Raw genomic sequence first — 24449 nt, 5'->3', positions numbered from 1 at the left:
TAAGAATTAATTACTAATTTGGGTATTGGGTTGTCATGGTTTAGGAATGGTATTCCCCAATTTAGTGCTCCCACCCAAGCCACACCAGCACTTGCTTCCCCCCCCCTCCAGTTAGAAGCAAAAAAGGCAAAGATCATGGGTTGAGATAAGAACAATTTACTGGAAACAGCAATGAGATAGGAAAATTAAGAGTAACAGCAACAATACTAATAACAAAAGTGTACAAAGAGAGGGTGATTTACATGCAATATACTCACCAAGTCCAGGACAATGAAAAACAATGGCAGACAAACTCTCTGCCCAACGCTTTCCCTTGATTGGAAAGGAACACCTTTTCTTCTCAGAGGCAAGAGAGAGTCCCTTTTCCCCACTATACACACACACACACACACACACACACACACACACACACACGCGCGCGCGCGTATATATATATAAGCACAAGTAGTATTTCCATAATCAATGGCCATCCTTCTAAGATGTCTGATGAGTTCATTTAGGCCATGACTGTGGCTTCTATATGTCCTTAATGTCTTTCAGGGCAGGAGGGCTGGTGTGCAAGCTGCATCAGGAGCTCATGATGATGTATCTGGAGCAGTCCATGTTCATTGTCCATGGTAGTTATGACAAACAGTGGCAGTGTCATTCAGCAACCAATATTATGCAATTCAACATTACAGACTGTTCTCAGCCAAAAATCAAATCCCCTTGTGTTACACATCATGTTTCCCCATCCCACTGCATTACCCACCAAGTGCACCCAGGTCCTTGAGAAAAACAATCCCATGGATGGGTTTGTCTTTGCTTGAGGTGGGACTAATCCAAACTGTCTTCCCTAACTCATTTCTCATATGCACCAAGGGGACTTTATCCCCCTCTACCATACATGGCAGTTTTGATTGGGCAGGGCCAGCTCAATTGGTAGGGCCTCTAATGTTAACTAACCAGGTGGACTTTGCTAAATGTAGATTCCAGTGTTTGAAGGTCACACCACCCATTGTTTTCAATGTGGTTTTTAACAGTCCATTGTATTGCTAAATTTTCCCTGAGGCTGGTGCATGATAGGGAATATGATATACCCATTCAATATTGTGCTCTCTGGCCCAGGTGTCTATGAGGCTATTTTTGAAATAAGTCCCGTTGTCCAAGTTTATTTTTTCTGGGGTTCGATGTCACCACAGGACTTGACTTTCCAGGCCCAGAATGGTGTTCTGGACAGTGGTGTGAGGCACAGGGTGCATCTCCAGCCATCCAGTGGTTGTTTCTACCACTATAAGCACGTAGCTCTTGCCTTGGTGGGTTTCTGTGAGTGTGATGTAATCAATCTGCCAGGCCTCCCCATATTTATATATATTTTGACCATTGTCCACCATACCAGAGGGGCTTTACCCGCTTAGGCCTGCTTGACTGCAGCACATTTCACAGTTAGGGATAACCTGGGAGATGGTGTCCATGGTTGTCTCCCCCTCGAACACAAGCCTACCTGTATGTTGCATCTCTTTCCTGATGACCTGAGGCATCATGGGCCCACTGAGCCATAAATAATTCACCCTTATGTGTCCAGTCTAGATCCATCTGAGACACAAATCCTGGCAGTTCGATCCACCTGTCTGTTGTTACAATGTTCTTCAGTAGCCCAACTCTCAGGTACGTGTGCGTCTACATGACATACTTTTACAGCCAACTTCTCTATCCAGGCAGCTGTGTCTTGCCATAATTGAGTAGCCCAGATGGGTTTCCCTCTGCGCTGCCAATTGATCTTTTTCCATCAGTCTACCTCCCCCCCAGAGCATTTGTTACCATCCATGAATCAGTGTAGAGGTAGAGTACTGGCCATTTCTCTCGTTCAGCCATATCTAAAGCCAACTGGATGGCTTTCAGCTCTGCAACCTTACTTGATCCACCTTGTCCTTCGAGCTTCTGCAACTTGCCATGTAGGACTTCATACGGCAGCTTTCCATTTTCGATGTATCCCTACAATACGGCAGGAACCATCAGTGAAGAGGGCATATGGTCTTTCACTCTCCAGTAGCTCATTATATGGTGGGGCTTCCTCAGCACGTTTCACGTTTTCCTCCTCTAATGATGGCAGTAGTCTGAAACTTTCACTTTTGGGCCAGTTCATGATGACTTTCAAGATCCCTGGGCTAGTAGGCTTTCTTATTTGACCTTGCTGTGTGACCAGCAAGACCCATTTACTCCATGCAGCATCAGTGGCATTTATGTGGAGGGGACTTTCCCTTTGAACATCCAGCTGGCAGTCAGGGTGCCAGGAGGTGTTATAATAGCCTCCTCGAGCCACGTCTCATAAGCTCTTGGAGGTCTATAACACACCCAAGAAAGCTCAGCTACCCTTGGAGGCATAAAAACCAGCAGGATGGCTTCTATTACAGTGTTGGAAACAAAATGGTTTAATAAAAGGCAAAATAACAAACAGAGAAAAACCGAGCCAGGTGCAGGAAGTTCTTGCTCCTGGTAAAACACCTCACAAAAGTGATTAGTTTCTTTGTTCACTTCTTTTTCTAGTAAATTGCCCAGGCAGGACTTTTTGGCTTCTGTCCAATTAGCTATCCTTAAGTTTGAGGTGAAGTCCCCTAGGCCTATGAGGTGGCTTTTTCACCTAATCGAGGAGAGAAACTTCTGGGCTTTTTTCCTTTTTGAGGGGACAAAGGATAGTTTTTTCACTCCGTCAACAGGGGCCACATTCCTACAAGGAGGAGCTGTGCTTTGGTGCCAATTACTTCTGAAGCAGCTCAAACCCCTTTCCTAAGATGCCAATATTTCTTTTTCAGTTGAGGTGTGTCCTGGTTGCGGGGGGGGAAGGGGGGGGGGGGAGGGAGCTTAGTGCAGTGTGGGTGCATCTAAATTGATATTCTATACCACTTACATTATCGCTGGGGAGCATAGTTTCGGGATGAAAATGACCCCACCCAACAGAAGCGGGTGCCATTTTTGTCTTGCTCTCTCTCTCCAGTGGAGGGACTGTCAGGATCAGCCCCTGTGGACCTTGGTCCTTCTGCTGCCCCACCAGTTCCCTTTCCAGTTTTTTATGGAGCATGGCTACAGGACATGGTGCTGAAGGGAAAACAGCAAAACACAAATTGACATATGTTGAACAGCAGCACAAGCGGGGAGGCTGCCAGCAGGGAGGGGACCAGGGGTGTGGCCCCTAGTCCAGCCAAGGGGAGCCCAGATGACAGGAATGGAGTTGAGCCCCATCCAGCTGAGCCAAGCTAAAGGGAGCATGGCAGAGCAGTGGGAAAGTGGCAGCGACCCATGGGACTGACATCCAACACAGTGGAGTGGTGGAGGCAGCAGCACAGGCACCAGTGTGGAACTGTGTCACAGACATATTTTATGAAAAATCCTTTTGTTAGGATCTTTTCTCCTGAGAAGCTGAGACGCCTCAGAAATGAAATGTGAACAATGATTATCTGCTGCTGTGGAATGCAACAGGTGCATCTTTGATTGGTCTCATGTGGTTGTTTTTAATTAATGGCCAATCACAGTTCAGCTGTCTCAGACTCACTGGTCAGTCACAAGATTTTATTATCATTCCATTCCCTTTCCTTGCAAGCCTTCTGATGAAATCCTTTCTTCTATTCTTTTAGTATAGCTTTAATATATCTTTTTTTATTTAATATAATATATATCATAAAATAATAAATCAGCCTTCTGAAACATGGAGTCAAGATTCTCATCTCTTCTCTTGTCCTGGGACCTCTGTGAACATCACCACAGAACTGAGCTCAGCAAAATGGCAGCACAACCTGACTCAGATGACCTACCTTTGGGGGAGTTTTGTTCATTATTGTTTTTTGTTTTTTTGGGCTGGGGGGCGGAAAATGTTAGCCATGGGAGTGCCCTCACCATCTTGCCTTTGTTCCCGACAGCCAAGTGGGGTGGCATGTGGGAATGGTCTCCATCTTATCTTTGTCTGGGGAAGCCATGTAGACATGGCCTGCAGTAAGCATCTACCAACTTTTTCTGTTCCCAGTGGTGAACACCTTTTTTGTGGGTAAAACACCTTCTCTTTTTGTACTTTTGTTATTAATATTGCTGTTGTTACCACAAGTTTCTTATTCCATTCCTTTTTGCTTTCAGTAAATTGTTATTTCAATCCATAATCTCTGCTTTTGTCCCTCCCTTACCAGAAGGGGCAGGGGAAGGGGAGTGGCTTATTTGGAGTTCAATTTCCTGCTGGAGTTAAACCACCACAGGGTGTAACAGGCCTCGAATCCTTTGTATTCCCACCGCCAGAACCCCAGGGGTCATCCTCAAGTCTCCCCAGGTACTTTTAGACAGACGCTCCAGAAAGGACCATTCTCCCCAGCTTGCAGTATAGAGCACATTTTCACATCTTGTCCTGTCCTGACTAGCCCAAGGGCTACTGCATGAACAATCTCCTGCTTAATTTGTTCAAAAGCTTGTTGTTCAGGACCCCACTTAAAATCATTCTTCTTCCTGGTGACGTGATAAGGGTGTACAATCTGCTTGTAATCTGGAATTGGTATCCTCCAAAAACCCACAGCGCTTAGGAAAGCCTGTGTTTCCCTCTTGCTGATTGGTGGGACAGAGCTGCTATTTTGTTGACCATGTCCATTGGAATCTGACAATGTTGATCTTGACATTTTACTGGTTCAGGGCAAATTTGGGAGAGAACCCCCCCCAAAGGGCTCCTCTAGGAAAGCAGATTCAATTGGTGTCTCTCCTCAACTGGTCCGGGAGAAAATACCTCCTTGGAGAAAAGTGGAAAAAAACTGTTTATTAAACAATGAAACTTAAACAATATTAAACAATAAAACCCCTTGCTGCTCTGAAAGGGATGACAAACCCAGAAAGTCCCCTCTCTAGGTTGCAGTTCAGCTCACTCAGTCTCTTATCAGTCCCTCCGGTGCTGGAAATGCTGCGGCCCAGGCCCGGCCCAGTGGGCCACAGATGCGAGCTGCTGGTGCTCTGCTGGGTGTTCAGTCTAGAGCAGGTTTAAACAGGTCTAAAGAAAAGGGAAAAAAGGGGAAAAAAACCCACAGTCCAGGGAACTTCTTTGCCTCAGCTAGCTAAACTAACTAAAAGTAAAGGAGAGCTCTGTCCCTCTGTCTGTCCATCTGCAGACAACACAGTCCAGGAGCAGGAATGTGGAAGAGTGAGTGCAGTGTCTGAAAACAAATTGTGCGCTTCTTCTCTCCCCCCTTCACTCTCTGGAACAAGTCTTAAAGGTGCAAAACTTATTATTCAGCATAAACAGAACAAGACGATTGGGGATAAAAGTATCATATAGTCAACCTAGGACAGTTGGTTAATATTCAAGGATCACCTCCTCAAAGCTCAGGAGTGATGCATCCCAACAAAGACGGTCAGGACACCAGCTTTGATGGGCTTCTCTTCCTTCCAGGTCTTTATCCCATGGTACTCTACCAAGCAGATTCCTGAAGAGGCCAAAGTCTGCTCTCCTGTATAACAGCCTTGTGATGAATTATAGTGCATTAGCATAACTAGCTGTGTTTTGGTATGAGATAGCAGATCTCTGACACCCAGCACTGGCATACAACTTGCATTGTTCACATACCTTTGCTGTGGAAAGGTGTTATAAGACTAGATTACATCACTCAAATCTGATCTAGTAGTTTGTTGAGTTCTAATCAGTAAATGTAGGTATGTAAGATATTTAATGAGTACAGATGGATTAGCAGTCAATGCTCTATGATCTACTACACTTAAAGTTAGCATGGAAAACAAAGACCAGAGTGTAATCTTACTCTATGTATCTAAATGTTACATGCATGCAAAAAATGTCACTTTGCAACCCACCGATGCCTGGTGTCAGGTAGGGGATCTCTCAGCTTTGAGGGGTAACCTTGAGAGGCGTCTCCACTTGAGGGGAGATCACGTTTACGCAGCCAGCTGCTATGGAGAGAGAGCTCAACAGACCTGGATGGCTGCACATATTGGTAGCGTCAAGTGGCTGACTCATAGTCAGATTTTGTGCTGTGTTCATGCAGTTTCAGGCACTTATGAGCCCTGTTCCCAACTAAATGAGTTTTGTGGTTTTGGTGCTGTATTTACTGTTAGCCTCACACAACAGGATTAACTTTGAATAGGCCTACTTGTTAAGCACCTGCCCACACCAAAGTTCAGTTAGTTTCAATGGGAAGAGTGTGCCCAACATATTCTCCACCCTGTGACTACAGTCAATCCATTTTACTTCCCAGAGTGGTGGTATGGTCGTTTCTTGCCTTTGTGCCATAAATAAAAGGTGCCAAAGACATCACCTTTTTGATAGGCTGGTAAATACATTAGAATATTAGATTCTTTGATTCTTTAATATCAACATGCGTACTCATAGCTATTATACATTGAGATAAGCACTGTAACTTGATATATAAACAAAAGGTTAACAGTAAACACAAAACTACAAAGATTAACAAGGCTACAATTGGGTATAACATCAAATTCAAATCTCCAGTTGCTGTTGGTGACCATCCAAGTAGAGTTTCCCACCAGTGATGTCCTCCACTATCTTCACTCTTTCTAGGACATGGTGTATCTCATCTGTGCCATGATTACGGTACTTTGTCCTCTTTTCTTTAACTCATTTTAGCAATTGACACAGGTCTTCCTACTGCCACAGTTTTCTTACCAATGTGAGATTGATTCCTATAGGGGTAGGTAATAAATCTTGATACAATGTATAGTTAGGTTGTAACAGGAGCTGAATGCCTAATGACATCCCATAATTTCACTAAAATTGAAAATACAGATATTTGCATATCTACAGTGGTGTTGTCTATAAATAGAAAATAACAAAGGGTTCTATCCTGCTTTAATCCCAGCTGGCAACTAAGCACCACATAGCTACTCACTCACTCACTCTCCTCTGGTGGGATACAGGAGAGAATCAGAAAAATAAAAGGGAGAAAACTCATGGGTCGAGATGGTTTAACAGGCAAAGCAAAAGACTCACACACATCAAAGCAAAACAAGGAATTCATTCACTGCTTCCCATGGGCAGGCAGGTGTTCAGCCAACTTCAAGAAAGCAGGACTCCATCATGCCTAATGGTGACTTAGGAAGTCAAACACTGTAACTTCAGATGTGCCCCTTTCCTTCTTCTTCCCCCAGCTTTATATGATGAGCATGACATCATACCCATCATACCATATGGAATTTTCCTTTGGTCCACCAGAATCAACTGTCATGGCTGTGTCCCCTCCCAACCTCCTGTGCATCCCCAGCCTACTCTACTGGTAGTGATGCTTTAAAGAACCTACAAATAAAACAACAACGTTTTGAGTTAATATTAATATAGGAGGTAATATAAAGGCTGGTCTTTATCGGAGGCCTCCAAGGGGCAGATATGAAAAATACCCAAAATGCCCACCCCCATATGGGGTGAATACAGTTTTATAAGTTTAGCAAATTAGCATAATTTACAAAAATCACCAACTAGGAGCACAAGTGATGAGGTAATTCCCCCTGGTTCAACCCACTCTGAATCCCATCCCCCCTTTAGATAGGGACTAAACGCTGTTTAGAAAAATGTGTCTCAAAAAGCTGTTTTCATCCTTGATTCCCAGGAAGAACCAAGATAGGATAAGAGCTTTGTACCCCGCCCGAGGCTTGGAGCTCTAGAATGTGTTTTGTCTTTCTGCCTATCAGGGTAGCGAAAAGGTAGGGAAACATACAGGGAAATGTACTTGCACACAGGGTTGGCAAGCAGGCAGTTACAAATACAATAACAGGCTACAGAGCTACAAATATATGTGTGAAGAATACAGAGAATATGAAAGCAAAAATCATTCTGGCAACAGTGAGGGTGGTGTAAGAAGCAGAAAAGGCTTTGGCTCTGTGTAAGCCCTGATCAGCAATAAGGAAAACATCTATTATCAACACTGTTTCCAGTACAAATCCAAAATATAGCCCCATACTAGATACTGTGAAGAAAATTAATTCTGTCTCAGTCAAAACCAGCACATTCTCTCATAAAAACACATCAATTTCCAACATATACCAGTACAGTTTATAGGCTTCATCAGGATGTATTTCAAAATAACAAACATTTCGTTCAGTGTCAAGACAAATATCTTGGGCCTTAATGGTGTCGCTTTAACAAATAAATCCTTGTTTCTGTATGTCTTGGTTTGAAAAGACAGGTGTCTGCTTAAGGAAGATAGGAGCTGCCCTGAAATGGAAAATGTAAACCCCATCCCTCCAAATTATTATAATTTTGAAATTAAAAGGCTCTCAGGCAAAGATATGGGAATAGGAATAACAGTTCTTTACTAGGAAAACTAAAAATCTAAATGCAATAGTACAAACAAAAAAAAAACAAAACCCCACTGACAGAGTCAGAATATGACCTGACAACCTGTTGGTCAGAGGGTTGGTAGAAGTCCTATGAGATGGTGGCTGCAGTCCTCCTGGAGTGACAAGTGTGGTTCTGTAGAAGCAGTGATCCTGTGGAAGGGTGTAGTTTTCCTCTGGAGGTCCAGTGGTGGTGTAGATGGGCCTGGTCTTCCTCTGGGAATCCAGTGAAGAAGACAGCTGCTCCTCTGGGAATCCAGTGGAGAATGCTGCCTGTGGTGTTCCAAATCTCAGATTATATCCAGGTAGGAATGCTTGTCTCCTCCTTCTGGGCAGAGCTTCTCACAATGGGAGATGATGTAATTTTATCAGTCATGCAGTGAGACTCAATGGCCCATTAGCAGAAGATATCTCTCCGGAGGGAGGATTGGTTGCGGAAGAGATAACGAATGTTGCCCAATTAACAAAAGACAACTGCCCCGCCTCTAACTGATGGCAAATAGAATACACACATATCTTACAGCCTAGGACATTTCCCACCCCTTATTCTATTACCATCCGCATCATACCCAAATCAATAAACTCTACACAATGAAATCTTACAGTTCTTACTTAAGACTAGGTTTCCCTGTGGTACACAACAGGCTTCTCCATCTTTCTGCGTTACCCACCAAGTGTAACCAGGTCCTTAAACAAAAACAATCCCACGGATGGGTTTGTCTTTGCCTGAGGTAGGACTAATCCAAACAGTCTTTCCTAAAATACCTTTCATGTGTACTACAGGGACTTTATCTCCATCCGCTGTGTGCAAGGGTTCAGACTGGGCAGGACCAGCTCAATTGATGGACCCTCAGATGTTGACCATCCAGGTGGCTTTTGTTAAGTTAATTTCCCAATTTCTAAAGGTTCCCCTGCCAAGTGCCTTCAGTCCACTGCACCATTCAACTTTCCCAGCAGCTGGTGCATGATAGGGAATATGATATATCCATTCAATACCATGTTCTCTGGCCCAGGTGTTGATAAGGCCATTCTTGAAATGGGTCCTGTTGTCCGACTCTATTCTCTCAGGGGTGCCATGTCTCCACAGGACTTGCTTTTCTAGGCCCAAGATGGTGTTCTGGGCATTAGCATGGGGCACAGGGTAGGTCTCTAGCCATCCAGTGGTGGCTTCCACCATGGTCAGCACATAGCACTTGCCTTGGTGTGTCTGGGGCAGTGTGATGTAGTCAATCTGCCAGGCCTCCCAAAGCTTATATTTGGACCACCACCCACCACACCATAGGGGCTTCACTCCCTTGGCCTGCTTGTTCGCAGCACACGTCTCACAGTCATGGATAACCTGCAAAATACTGTCCATGGTTAAATCCAACCCTCTGTCTCATGCCCACTTATAGGTGGCATCTCTACCTTGATGACCTGAGGCATCATGAGCCCATTGAGCTAGGAACAACTCCCCTTTATGTTGCTAATCTAAGTCTATCTTTGACACCTCTATCTTTGCAGCGCGGTCTACCTGCTCATTGTTTTGGTGCTCCTCATTAGCTCGACTCTTGGGGCCATGGACATCTATGTGACGGACTTTCACAGGTTACTTCTCTACCCGAGAGGCAATGTATTCCCACTCATTAGCAGCTCAGACTGGTTTTCCTCTGCACTGTCAGCTGGGCTTTTTCCACCTTTCCAGCCAGTCCCACAGAGAATTGGTTACCATCCAAGAATCGGTATAAAGGTATAGCTTTGATGACTTCTCTCTTTCAGCAATGTCCAGGGCCTTGAGCTCAGCAAGTTGACTTGATCCACCTTCTCCTTTGGTAGCTTGTACAACTTGTTGTGTGGGGCTCCATACGGCTGCTTTCCACTTCTGGTTCATCCCTACAATGCGACAGGAACCGTCAGTGAAAAGAGTGTAGCATGTTTCCTCTCCTGGTAGTTGGTTGTATGGCGGAGCTTCCTCAGAACATTTCACTTGCTCTTGTTCCTCTTCATCAGTAAGACCAAAGTTTTCACCTTCCGGCCAGTTTGTAATTATCTCCAAAATCCCAGGGCAATTTGGGTTTCCAATATGGGCACGCTGTGTGATGAGGGTAATCCATTTGCTCCATGTAGTGTTGGTGGCATGGTGAGTAGTGGGAACCTTTTCTTTAAACATCCACCCCAGCACCAGTAGTCAGGGTGCCAGGAGTTGTGCTTCAGTGCCAATCACCTCTGAGGAGGCTTGGACTCCTTCACAGGCAGCCAAGATTTCCTTCTCTGTGAGAGCATAGTTGGCTTCGGACTCTCTGTAACTTCGGCTCCAGAATCCCAGTGATCAGCCTCGAGTCTCCCCAGGCACCTTCTGCCAAATGCAAATATGCAAATAGTACAAACAAAAAAAAAACAACCCACTGAAAGAGTCAGAATACAACCTGACACCCTGTTGGTAAGGTTGTTGTCATGGTCCTATTAGATGGTGGCTGCAGTCCTCCTGGAGTGACAGATATGGTTCTGTTGAAGTAGTGATCCTGTGGAAGGGTGTAGTTTTTCTCTGGAGGTCCAGTGGTGGTGTAGATGGGCCTGGTCTTCCTCTGGGTATCCAGTGGAGAAAGCTGCCTGTGGTGTTCCAAATCTCAGATTATATCCAGGTAGGAATGCTTGTCTCCTTCCTCTGGGCAGAGCTTCTCACAATGGAATGATGCAATTTTATCAGTCATGCAGTGAGATTCAATGGCCCATTAGCAGAAGATATCTCTCCAGAGGGAGGATTATTTGTGGAAGAGATAAAGAGAAATGCCCAATTAGCAAAAGATAACTGCCTCACCTCTAACACATGGCAAATAGAATACACACACCCATTTCCAACCTAAGACACTGTACAACACATATGAACATCATCAGTGTGACATTTGTTCCCATTTTTTGGTCCCATACTCTCTGTCCTAAAAGATATAGTTCCATGGTGATTTAATCTTAGTGCAAAGATTAGGTACATAGTATATACCAAAGCATTGTGTATTTATAAAAACAAAAGCTATGGCTGTACTTTTGGTGGGGTCATAAGCGAAGTTGATTAGATACCACTAAGACTGGAAATCCTTTTCAAATAGAATTGGATTTTCCCAAAGTAAATTTTGAATCTCACTGGGTAATGTGCCCTCATCACCTTTCTTTATAATTGCTGCTATAGTTGATTGCACCCTGTCGTGGTTTGACACTGGCCCAACACCAGGCACCCACTAGAGTCTCTCGTTTACCCTCCCCAGCCACAGCTGGGCAGAGGAGAGGGTAAAAAAGTTAACAAATGCTTCATGAGGTGAGATAAGGACCAGGAGAAAACACTTCAAGGGCAAAGTGGTGCAACTTAAGGTTGCACAGAGAAATTTATTACTAACAGAATCAGAGGAGGATAATGAGAAGCAAAATAACCCCTTAAAACACCATTTCTCCCCAGTCACACTTTCCTTCCCACCAACAGCACAGGGAGACAGGGCATAGGGGTTTTGGTCAGTTCATCACCGAGATTTTCTTCCACTGCTCTGGGAGAGGAGTCCTTCCCCTGTGAGACCATGGGATCCCTCCCACAGGAGACAGTTTTCCGTGAATTTCTCCAGTGTGGGTCCACTCTCATGAGCAGCAGCCATACCACACCTGCTGCAACGTAAGTCCCTCACATGGGCAAACAGTCCTACCAAAACTGCTACAACATGGGTCTCTCTTTCCCTAGGGTGCCATCCTCCAAGGACAGGCTTCTCCAGCCTGGAAGCAAGGGCCCTCTCTCTCCAACAGGTCTTCCACTGGATCACAGCCTCTTCCAGGCATCCACCTGCTCCGGCATGGGCACCTCCCCCATGTGCTGCAGGTAGATTTCTGCATCCCCAGTGTGTGACGATGTTTGCAGGGGTCTTAGGATGAGGGAAGAGACGCGAAAGTTGACTCCATGTTTCAGAAGGCTTGATTTATTATTTTATTATATATATTATATTAAAACTATACTAAAATAATAGAAGAAGGGATTTCATCAGAAGGCTAGCTAAGAATAGAAAAAGAAGGAATAACAAAGGCTTGTCTCTGACCAAGATGGTCTGGGCAGCTGGACTATGATTGGCCATTAATTAGAAACAACCGCACGAGACCAATCACAGATCCACCTGTTGCATTCCACAGCAGCCGATAATCATTGTTTACATTTTGTTCCTGAGGCTTCTCAGCTTCTCAGGAGGAAAAAATCCTAAGGAAAGGATTTTTCATAAAACATGTCAGTGACACCAGTGGACCCATGGGCTGCAGGGGCACAACCTGCTTCACCATGGTCTTCACCACAGCCTGCAGAGGAATCTCAGCTCTGCCACCTGGAGCACCTCCTCCCCCTCCTTCTCCACTGACCTTGTTGCCATGTTGTTTCCCTCATATTCTCACCTCCTTCTCTTCTCTGATTAGGAGAAAAAATTTGTGACTTTGTTTTGATTTTCTTCTTAAATATGTCATCACAGAGGTATTACCAACCTCTCTCATTGGCCCAGGCTTAGCCAGCAGCATGTCCATCTTCAAAGCCATCAGCCATTGGCTCTGATGGACATGGTAGAAGCTTCCAGGAGTTTATCACAGGAGCCATCTTTGTGGCCCCCCTACTACCAAAAACCAGGCCGTACAAAACCAATGAACACCCATAAGTGAACTTGCATACAGGTAAGAGCTAGAGAAACATTCTTCTGGGTGATGGTGTCTACAACTAGCTGGTGATCCTTCTCATTCATTCTTTCCCATTTAGGCAATATAACAGTGTCCTGGTTTAGGGAAAATTTGGGAAAAAACCTCCAAATGGGGCCCCTCCAGAAAGCAAACCCACACGGCCCCTCCCTCCAACTGGTTTGGGAAGGATTCCTTGGAGACAAGTGTAAAGAACCTGTTTATTTAACAGGCAAAGCACCCCCCAGCACACAAAATGAACAATACCAGATGACAACACTCTTTCACCACTCTGAAAAAAATGATAAATTCAGAGTCTCTCTTGGGAGTGGTCGCCCTGTTATCAGTCCCTCCGGTGCTGGGGATAGCTGCTGCAGCCCACAGGGTGCAAACTCTTGGTGTTTCCCAGGTCCCAGTCCGGAGCAGGTTCGAGTAGTTCCAAAAAAGGGAAAGGAAAAACAGTCGAGGGAAAATTCAAGCTGCTTAGCTAAACTAACTAATGAGCAGAAGCAAAAAGCAAGAGCAAAGAAGAAGCAAGAGCAAGAGCAAAGCAAAAAGCCAAGCAAAAAGCAAAAGCTGCACTATATACTGCCCCACCTGTGTCCCGCCAGCTGTGGGGGAGCAGGCTGATAACAAAACCAAAACAAAACATTCGCTCTTCAGAGCCAGTCTTGAAGGCACAGAACATAATATCTAGCATAAACAATATGCACGAATGGGGATACAAGCATCATAATGTCACCCTAGGACAAACAGCTAAGAGACATTGACTAGTTCCTAGTGCCAGCAAAGAAGATCTTAACAGATGTTCCAATTTATAAAAATCACTTGTTTCCAAGTTTAATTTGTTTGCTAAAACTTCAGTATCTATGCTGTTAAATACTCCTAATCCTGTTCCCAGAATGCCAATCACATCTCTCCTTGCTTGTTTGGGAGAGGTGAGGGTTTGCCCATGCAACCATGCTAACCACCCTGTATAGGATTTTGAAAAAGCCAATCACTTGTTTTAAAATTTTAAAAGTTTAATAGTAATAAAATGGTTATAAAAATAGTAATACAAATTAGAGCAATAAGAATTTGGACAATCCGAGTTAGGACAATAAAGGACAATAAAAAAGGCAAAGAATTATGGAGATCTGGATGCTTTCCTCAAAAACAGCATGTCTGCTAGCAAAGGATTTACCCTTAAAAGCAATATCCTGTTGCATATTCATATATCTCATACATGATGCAAACATTCCTTTCAAACAAGGGATTTTTCTGTTTATTGTCAACTTCCTCCCCTACATCTTGTAAATCTTGGTTTGGCTCTGTGAAGTCTGGAAGGAGGTAGAAGGAGCCTGATTCTTTCAGATAAGGAGGCAATAATTCTTCTCTTTGCAATTTTAGTGTCTTGTTGCTGTTATCTCTGAGCGAAGAATTTCTTGATTATCTTATCCAGTTCTTGAGCTAGTTAGAAAAAGTATCTTACATAGCATAGTTTCTATTTTATGTTATAGCCTAAACTATATTTAACACACTACTTAAAAAGATCAATACAGTACTACAAAATTAATGCAACATAACTTTCCAACATAACACATATAGTATTCCTTTTAATAATATGCATTTTTCACAGGATGCATTTAGGAATGGTGAGCAGGTGGGTTTAATTGCAGAGATATTAACTTGCATTGATAGTTCAAATTACTCGAGGACCATGATGGATTAAACACCACTTGTTGCTATTCTCTTTTTAATAGCATAGGGTCCATCTTCAAAAACCTGTGGGGATAAGGTCACCAGTCTTATCACAGGTCTTAGAGACAGTAGGATGCATTGTGGACAGACTTCTTTTTTTCTATCTGATTCACCATTTTTATAGTTAAAAGGGTGTTTCTGTTTGTGTAGTCTAATAAAGATGATTCTGCTTTGTGGGACAAAAAAGTGACAATTCCCTTCTACCTTTTCAGATTTTAGCCACTTACTGTATTGTTGACTGACTGGTTTTGTTATTTTTTTGTTTTATTCCCCAATATTCCTGTATTTCCAACAATCTTAAACGTATGATTTAGAAAGTACTGTGATGCTGTTGAGTCAGGGACGGAGGAAATGACTCCATGGTTCAGAAGGCGAAAAAGAGAGGTACTTTATTAAGAGGTAGCGTCCTTTTATAACCAGGATCGCTAAGGTGAAATCTGATTGGTCTCAAAGTAAAAACCTTTCACACTATTGGTAAACTATGAATAACACACTCTGAAGGTACGTATCTATAAACAACATGAACAGAAAGAGAGATAATAATTGTTTTCATTCTTCCTCTCTAAGTTTCCCAGGCCTGAAGCCTGGGAGAATTCTCTTCAACTGAACTGAGAATCTCCACAGTACTGCAGTTACCATATTGATTAGTACAAATAAAAGAATTGTGAGCTTCCACCCCATGCGTTGGACTTGTCAATGTATAAACTGGATCTGATTCATACTGGAGATGATTAGTCTTGTGGCAAGGATAAGTATTCTTCCAGTGTTTGACCATCTCCAGGGAAGGTGTTTTGATATTGTCACCGGTATTGTTCCTGGAAAGGGAAATAAAAATAACTCAAGCCTCATCAGGGAGACTGGATTGAATACCCTTTCTAGTGAGTGCCTAGGGTATATCCACCCTGAGCTAATATGATGTTTAGCTCCACTGTTGTCTTTTGTTTTGTACAGTGCTTGCCAAATGGCAGCAGCAGCTTGTCCAACAATTCAGCAAGAGCTGCATGAGCTATAGTGGGTGAATGTTTATAGCCATGAGGAAGTCTGTTAAGAGTAAATTGTAACCTATTGTAGGTTGTTGGAGGTTAGGATTGTTCTTTGTTGTTTTCTTTTTCTCTCAGGGAATTTTCCCCCATCTGTTGCCTAAGAGATAATAACGACTGGTACTTAAGAGAGACAAAAGTAGTGGCTAAGGTGGAGGGATAGGGGGCAGCTGCACTCTCCTAGCAGAGGGACTTTCTTTTGGAAGGGCAGAGATACCTTGAGAAATTTGGCTGCGGGGTGAGAGGCTGGGCTAGGCTTCTCTCTCTCTTGCTTTCAGGATAGAAGGAGAAACAGGCAGTGGTTGCTATGGGAAGAATTCGCCACCACTGCGGAGTCCCGTCTCCTACTGTCTTCTACTGTGAGTGAGGCTCTGCTCGTAAGAGCGGCTGTTGTATTGGGACCTTATTAACACCCTACCTGACTGGAAAGGACCCTCACCATCTACTCAGGTGCCTCAGGGGAAAACCCAGGACCCCAAGCCCTCTCTGAGGGAGCCTCTCTCAACTGTGTTTGGGACCCTGGCTGCTGCTGCCCAGCCCTGCTAGTTTTTCTGCCACTGCTCCGGGTTTTTCGCTACACTGTAACCCAGCACCCCATGCCTGCCAGGACACCTCTCAGCTCCTGCTACAGCTGCGGAGTTTCTACTACATTTCGTTTACTACCCCACGTGTGCCCGCCTCTGCTGTTCCAGCCGTTGCTCCAAGGATCCTGCTACAGCCCATTTCGCTATCTGGAGGGACATCGGGACCGGCTGCTCCTGTGAGGTTGTAAAGGAAGCCCCTTTTCTATCTCTTCCCCTGGCGCGCCCCCCATTAACCTCGTGGAGAAGGCAACTGAGCTTGTGCCACAGCGCCCCCTGCAGCCACGGGGGAATCATCACACCTGCCCTGCCAGCTGTGACCATAACTACAATAAAGGGGAAAGTGCTTGACAGCTGAGAGAAGGCTGTTACTGCATTTCTGTTTTTGTGTGTTGTTGCTGCCATTGTTGTTGCTTGTTTGCCTTGTGTCCTAAGGTGACTTTATGATGCTTATATCCCCAGTCATTTGATCTGCTTATGCTGGATGCTGAGTTCTGTGCTTTTAAGACTAGACCTGAGAGCAAAGGGAGGTGGAAGCGGTGGTGTGCAGTTTGCAGAAGCTTCACTCTACTCCCCCGCATTCCTCACTCTCACCGACTGTGTTGTCTCCAGCACGGACAGCGGGAGAGAGCTCTCCTTTGCTTTTAGTTAGGGGGTTTTTTTAGCTAGCTGAGGAAGAGAAGTTCCCCAGACTGTGGCTTTTCTTTTTCTTGGAACTGGTCAGCCCTGATCTGGACCAAAAACCAAGAAAAACACCAGGAACTCACGCCTGTGGCCCACCAGGGCTCGGGACGCAGCATTTTCCAGCGCAGGAAAAGGACTCTCTTTTAATTTGACATCTCTTCAGAACAATGAGAGATTTTATTGTTAAATATTATTCATTTTTTCATGTTTGTGAGTACTTTGCTTGCTAAATAAACAGTTTTTTCCACTTTTCTCCAAGGAGATTATTCTCCCGAACTGGTTGGGGAAGGGGCTGCTGAAATCTGCTTTTTTTAGAGGAGATCACTTCAGGAGTTTCCTCCCAAAATTTGCCATAAACCAGGACACCTTGTTATGCATATACATACTAGTAAAGAACTGTTATACCTTTTCCCATATCTTTGCCTGAAAGCCCCTTAATTTCAAAGTTATAATAATTCAGAGGGAAGGCGGTAATATTTTCCATTCCAAGGGACGTGCCTGCCTTCCTTGGCAGACACCTGTCTTTCAAACAAAAGCATAGATAAAAGCAAATCTTTCCTTATCTTCCTCCTCTAGCAGCACCTTAAAGAACATATTTTTTATATCTAGTACTGCCATCGAGGGGTGAGCAGCTGCCTGAAGGGTGGCAGTTAATGTAGCAATGTTCAGGATAGCAGTTGTGAGAGTGTTACCAACAATTCAGTAAAATAAAATAACTCCTTAACACCAATGTAGCATTAAGAAGCAGGCATTCTTTATTCGGCTGGATGCATGAAGGGGTAGCTCCTCCTAAAGTCACGCATGCTGAGTACAGGAAAGTTTCTGTTTATATACTGTATTTTACATACATATTCATTGATTTTCCCAGAATAAACATACATATGATAATTATTCCCCAAAATCATTAACATCTGAGTTAAGAGGTATTACAGAAAAAGACATCCTTAAGATTGAGCACCATGAACCTTTTGTATTCCCCTTTCAGTGCTGTCAAGAGTGTGTATGGATTAGCTACTATTAGATGAATATCAGGGACCTTTTATTAATGGCCCTTAAATCTTGTACTAATGTATATTCCCCATTTTGATTTTTTAGTGGTAATATTGGTGTGCTATATTCTGATTCACACTCTTTCAATAACCTAGTTCTGAAAATTCTTCTATAAGCTTCTCCAAATTTTCCTTGCCTTCCCCTTTACAGGATATTGCTTTTGAGTTACTGGTCTGGTTTCAGGTTTGAGAGTAATCCTCACTGATTTGGCTGAGACAGAGTAGAAATTTTCCAGGGTAGAAATCCATTTTGATTTAGGTGAAATGTACATATTTAAGTTAAGTTTAGAGTTCGAAACCATAGCTATTTAGTCTGACTGCCTGTTCTCACAAAGAGCCTAGGCTCAGAGAAACTGCTTCAGCAAAGGACAGAGATAAGGGAGGGGAGACAGAGGGAGACAGAGAGAGACAGAGACTGCTGGGGGGGGCAGGTCAACCTGACCTAGGAATTCTTTCTGATAACAAAAGAACTAGCGCTAAATGTCACACAAGTTTGTAAAATGAATATGTATGAACCTATTGTGAAATTGTATGCATATGTATTTGAGAGGGGGATAAAAAGTGACCTGAAGTTCCCAGAGGTACACATGCCTTTTAAGGGGAGTAATCCCCGCATACGTCCAGCGCTGCAATAAACATACTGACTTTACAACTTTTACAAAGTTGGGGAGTTTTTGATCTTCTCCGCAAAACATGGCCATCTTTGATCATCCAGGCATCTCAGTTGCCCACACCAGTGAGGTTACAGCATTCTCTACCGCCTTTGGGATTTCTTCCCACTCACTTGATTCCTGTAACATAAGTATCTTTGCCTTGACAGTTTTTGATTCTGGTATTTGAATTTGGATTTCCCCATCCCGGAAAGTTATTTGGGTATCCAATTTTCCCAATAAATCTCTCCCCAACAAGGGGATTGGGCATTCAGGCATATACAATTTGGTGTGTCCTCCACTTTTTTCTTAATTTAAATAGTAATGGTTGTAAAAAAGGCCTGTTCTCTTTCCTCCTTGTCAAACCCATAATGCTTACAAGTTCCAAGCTAAGTTTTCCTCTGTACATATTCAGTGCTGAATAAGTTGCTCCTGTATCAATTAAAAAAATTTACGTTTTCATTCCCCAGCTATAATGTAACCAGGAGTTCATCTGAGGATGATTCCCCCTGGTCCCCTTCAGGGAAATCCTTAATTTTCACTTAAGGTCTTGAGCTTAATGGTTTGAAGAGCCAGGTTTTGGTTTCCTGTCTGATTTCCCCAGCTTTGGGGCACTCCATTTTCCAATGTCCCCTTTCTTTACAAATTGCCAAATATACTTCAGCCACCAAATATTACAATATTCAACCAATTGTTTCCAAGTGAAGGGGTCCTGAGTCGTAATTATGATTTCAAATCCTTTAGCAACTCTATTTGGATCTTCCTTATAAACTCCTGCCATCTTTCTTCAAGCATTAAATCCACTATTAAAAATGGGGTTACTGGACCATGATTCCTGGCTGCCTGCTGTGGGGGAGCCATAAGAACTTCCCTGGCATCTCCTCCAACATTTCCTTTCTGCCTTCTAGTGCATCTCACAATTGGACTAAAATCCTCTCATCCGCTAAAACATTCTCTCCATTCCAGTCCATTTTTCCACAATGTACTCATAGGTCTAAACATATTTCCCAGTGATGCATCATTCCCCTCTCCCATTCTTTGCCACAGAGCAACCATCAGCTCTAAATCCTCCTCCTCCTCTCGCCCACACTTTAAAAACTTCTGTCACATGCTGCATGCAGAACAACATTGCTTCAACCCTTTTTCCCTTTCTTTTCAAATGTTAAAATTATTCGATCTTGTGGGGTCCTCCCACATTCTTTTTGCCTGTAGTGGTTTAGGGTAATTTTGGGAGAAAACCTCTAAAGGGGTCCCTCTAGAAAGCAGATTCAAGCGGCCCCTCCACCAACTGGTTCGGGAAAATATTTCTTTGGAGAAAAGTGGAAAAAAATTGTTTATTTAATAGGCAAAGCATTCACTAGCACAAACCCCCCCCCCCCAATATTAAATAATAAAACTTCTTGCCGCTCTGAAGAGATGATAAACTCAGAAAGTCCTCTTTGTGGGTTGTAGTTCAGCTAACTTAGTCAGCTATTAGTCCCTCTGGTGCTGGAAATGCTGTGGCCCAGGCCAGGCCTGGTGGGCCACAGGTGTGAGCTCTCTGTGCTCTTCTGGGTCTTAAGAGCAGGTGTGAAAAATATTTATTTTATGATTGGCTTTTCGCAAATATTAAAATTGATATTAAATGTGTTATGTTAGAAAGTTATGCTGTATTAATTTTCTTAAGTAGCATGTTAAATACAGTTTTAGGTTATAACATAATGTTAAAATAGAAACGATGCTAAGTAAGATACTTTTTAATTAGCTCAAGAAAGAGATGAGATAATCAAGAAATTCTTCGCACAGACATAACAGCAACAAGACCCTAAAATCCCAAAGAGAAAGAATTATTGCCTCCTTATCGTGAAGAACTAGTCTCCTTGCAGACTCCATGAAGTCTGACCATGATTTACAAGATGAAGGGGGGAAGTTGACCATAACCGGAAAACACCCTTTGTTTGAAAAGAGTTTTTGAATCATGTATGAGATAAATGAATATTCAGCAGGCTATTGCTTTTAAGGGTTAATCCTTTGTTAGTGAGCCATGCTTTTTTTTTAGCAAAGCATCCAAGCATTCGTATTATTTGCTTTTATTGGCCTTTATTGTCCTAACTCTGATTGTCCAAATTCTTATTGCACTAATTTGTATTAGTATTTTTATAACCATTTTATTGCTAACAAACTTTTAAATTTTTAAAACAAGTGATTGGCGTTTTTCACATCAGGTTTAAACAGTTCCAAGAAAAAGAAAAGCCACAGTCTAGCGAACTTTTCTGCCTCAGCTAGCTAAAAACTAACTAAAAAGCAAAGGAGAGCTCTGTCCTGCTGTTTGTCCATCCACAGACAACACAGTCTAGGAGAAGGAATGTGTAGGAGTGAGTGCAGTTTCTGAAAAGATCTCTCACTTACTGCTTTTAAGGTGGTTTTTAACAGTCCATTGTACCTCTCAACTTTCCTTGCAGCTGGTGCGTGGTAGGGTCTTGGGGTCTCTAGCTGGTCAGAGTGACCCCGAGTTAAGTTAGAAAATCTCTTTTCCCAGCCCGGTGCTCGAAGAAGGAGTCAGAGCTCTTCGGTTCTCGGTCTCAAGGTTGTTTATTGTATCTTATCTATAAAATTCTTTCTCCTGTCCAGCCGAGGTCTGCTCAGCAAGACAGTCAGAGGCATTCTCCCTGCCCCCAGGGCGGTGTTATCTTTTTATATTAAAAACTACGTATACAATGTTTACAATTATTTCCAATACCTATCACCTATGTTGGACAGTGAGCTTCTACTCTAAACCAATCTAAAAGTGCCAACAGCACAGCAGAAGATGGAGGCCAAGAAGAAGAAGGAGAAAGGCTGGACACGCCCAGATCCCTCCATCTTGCCCCCTGAACCCCCATTCTAAAAACCCCAAAAATCTATTTTTTCACCCCGTGATAAATTCACTATCATTCTATTTAAACTATCGTGTGAAGCAGCGAGTGATCTCAGAAGAGGGCTCGACCCTCACAGCCGCCCGGCAAGCACCCAGCACGCTGCTTGCAGTAGGGGGCACTCCCTTAGGCTTGGGTTACCCAGAGAGAGCCTAGGGACGACTGCCCCACTCTGTGGTGGAGACAGCTCCCTACGTAGGACGGGAGACTCGCAGCAGCAATCCAGCCAGGAAAGAGAGGGACTCCAGCTGAGGATTGAAGCAGCCTTTATTAACTGGGAAGTCCCAATGCAGAAGATGAACCCAGAGCTGGAGACAAAGCACAAACCCGGCTTACACCAGCTTTTGAGGGGCACCAGAAATGAGGGTGGAGACAGTCCTTGGGCTAATGGGAAGCGGAGAGGGGTTTGGCCTCTGAGGGAGTGACAATGAGGAACATCCAATAAGGGAACATGAGGGGCGGAAACCTGGCCTCTGAGCCAATCACCCGACGCCCCAGCTGGAACTTTCTAGAGGGAAGGGAGGGGGTGCCGAGTGACAGGCAGGGCACCAGGGAGGAGTCTGGGAAGGATACATTGAGGGATGGGAGGAGCGGTGTTGATGGGCAGTGAGGAGGAGGGTGGAGTGAGCCAAGGCTGAACCATACCAGATACAGGGGAAAACAGAACAGTCCAACTCATAACTGAGGGGGAACAACTTAACACAACACAACAATCGTGGCTTGCAGATCTTCAGCTAAGGTTGGTAACTTGCTCCATGGGTCATAATCAAAACCATAAGCATCTTGGGCTCTGTGCCAGGGTCTCTGAGCCCCCTGGCAGGGGTCTTGGCCATCCAGGACAGCCAGAGGGATGTCCTGAATTCTGACAGTAGGGGATATGGCACATCCACTTAATGCCATGTTCTTTAGCTCAGGTGTTTTTAAGGCTGTTTCTGAAATGAGTCTCATTGTTTGATTCAATCCTCTCAGGGGTACCATGCCTCCAAAGGACTTGCTTTTCAAGGCTTAGGATGGTGTTACGGGCTGTAGCGTGAGGCATAGGGTAGGTCTCTAGCCATCCAGTGGTGGCTTCTACTATTGTGAGCACACAGTGCTTGCCTTGGTGGGTTTGAGGCAGTGTGATATAATCAATCTGCTAGGCCTCCCCATACTTATATTTGGACCACTGCCCACTATACTAGAGGGGTTTTAACTGCTTGACGGCAGCACGCCTTTCACAGTCATGGATAACTTGACAAATATTGTTCCTGGTTAGATCTACTCCTCAGTCTCGTGCCTACTTATAGGTGGCATCTTTACTTTGATGACTTGAGGCATCATGAGCCTATCTAGCTAGGAACAACTCTCTCTTGTGTTGCTAATCTATCTCTGACACCTCTATCTTTGCAGCTTGATCTACCGGCTGATTGTTTTGGTGCTCTTCATTAGCTCTACTCTTGGGGACACGGGCATCAACATGGCAGACTTTCACAGGTAGTTTCTTTATCCTGGTAGCGATGTCTTTTACTCTTCAGCAGTCTTAATTGGTTTTCTCTTACGCTGCTAATTAGACTTTTTAGACTTCTCCAGCCATCCCCACAGAGTATTGGCTACTATTTATGAACCAGTGTAGAGATAGGGCTTTGGCTACTTCTCTCTTTTAGCAATGTCTAGGGCTAGTTGAAAAGCTTTGAGTTCAGGAAGTTGACTCGATCTACTTTCTTTTTTAGTATCTTCTGCAACTTGTTGTGTGGGGCTCTATATGGTTGCTTTCTACTTTCGTTTTATTCTTACAATGCGATAAGAACTATTAGTAAAACGACTATAATGTGTTTCTTCTGTTGGCAGTTGGTTGTATGGTGGAGTTTCTTCAGCCTGTGTCACTTCTTGTTTCTCTTCATCGGTGAGACTAAAGTTTTCACTTTCAGGCTATTTTGTAATTATCTCTAAAATCCCAGGGAGATTCAGTTTTCTAATACAGGCATGCTGTGTGATGAGGGCAATCTACTTGCTTTATGTGGTATTGGTGGTATGGTACGTAGAGGGAACCTTTGCTTTGAACATGTACTCTAGCACTGGTAGTCGGGGTGCCAGGAGGAGTTGTGCTTTAGTGCTTATTACTTCTGAGGTGGCCTGGACTCCTTCATAGGCTGCTAAAATTTCCTTCTCTGTTGGAGCGTAGTTGGCTTCAGACCCTCTGTAGCTTTGACTCTAAAATCATAGTGGTCGACCTTGAGTCTCACTAGGTACCTTCTGCTAAAGGCTTTAGGACAGACTATGGGTTTTGGCCATAGAGTAGAGCACATTCTTTACATCTGGTCCTGTTCTGACGGGGTTAAGGGCTACTCCATGAGTGATCTCTTGCTTAATCTGGGCACAGGTTTGTTGCTGTTTAGGGCCCCACTGGAAACTGTTTTTCCTGTGGGTGATTGGGTAGAGAGGGCTCACAATCTGGCTGTACTCAGGAATATGCATTTTTTTAAAAGCCTACGGTGCCTAGGAAAGCTTGTGTTTCTTTTCTTGTTGGTTGGTGGAGACATTGCTGTGATCTTGTTGATGACATCGGTGGGAATCTGACACTGTCTTGCCACTTTATTTTCAGCCACTGGATCTCTTGAGTATGTCCCTAAACTTTTCTCTTTTTGATGGCAAAACTGGCTTTCAGGAGAACCTGGATAATTTTCTTTCCTTTCTCAAACACCTCTGTTGTTGTGCTCCCACACACAATGATGTCATCAATGTACTGCAGATGTTTTGGAGCTTCACCTTTTTCTAGTGCAGTTTGGATCAGTCTATAGCAGACAGTAGGATTGTGCTTCCACTGCTGGGGTAATTGGTTCTAGATGTACTGCACAACCCTCTATGTGAA

At 43.8% G+C, this 24449-nt stretch overlaps 1 long non-coding RNA gene across 4 annotated transcripts in view; it reads left to right on the top strand.

Moving 5' to 3' along the window:
* LOC132341489 (uncharacterized) overlaps positions 1–24449 on the top strand; it is a 48256-nt gene that overhangs the window by 7513 nt on the left and 16294 nt on the right. The window contains exon 7 of one of the 4 annotated variants that reach the window (XR_009490239.1): positions 16022–17422. The exons of 2 other annotated variants lie outside the window; for them this stretch is intronic. This is a non-coding gene — a long non-coding RNA (uncharacterized LOC132341489). Of the gene's footprint in view, positions 1–1564; positions 2793–16021; positions 17423–24449 lie in introns of those variants that run through there. One more of the 4 variants, XR_009490241.1, reaches the window with a different exon arrangement.

The sequence above is a fragment of the Haemorhous mexicanus genome, chromosome W (genome assembly GCF_027477595.1).
Source record: "Haemorhous mexicanus isolate bHaeMex1 chromosome W, bHaeMex1.pri, whole genome shotgun sequence".
NCBI classification, from domain to species: domain Eukaryota; kingdom Metazoa; phylum Chordata; class Aves; order Passeriformes; family Fringillidae; genus Haemorhous; species Haemorhous mexicanus.
This window is presented reverse-complemented; position numbering and strand designations above follow the sequence as displayed.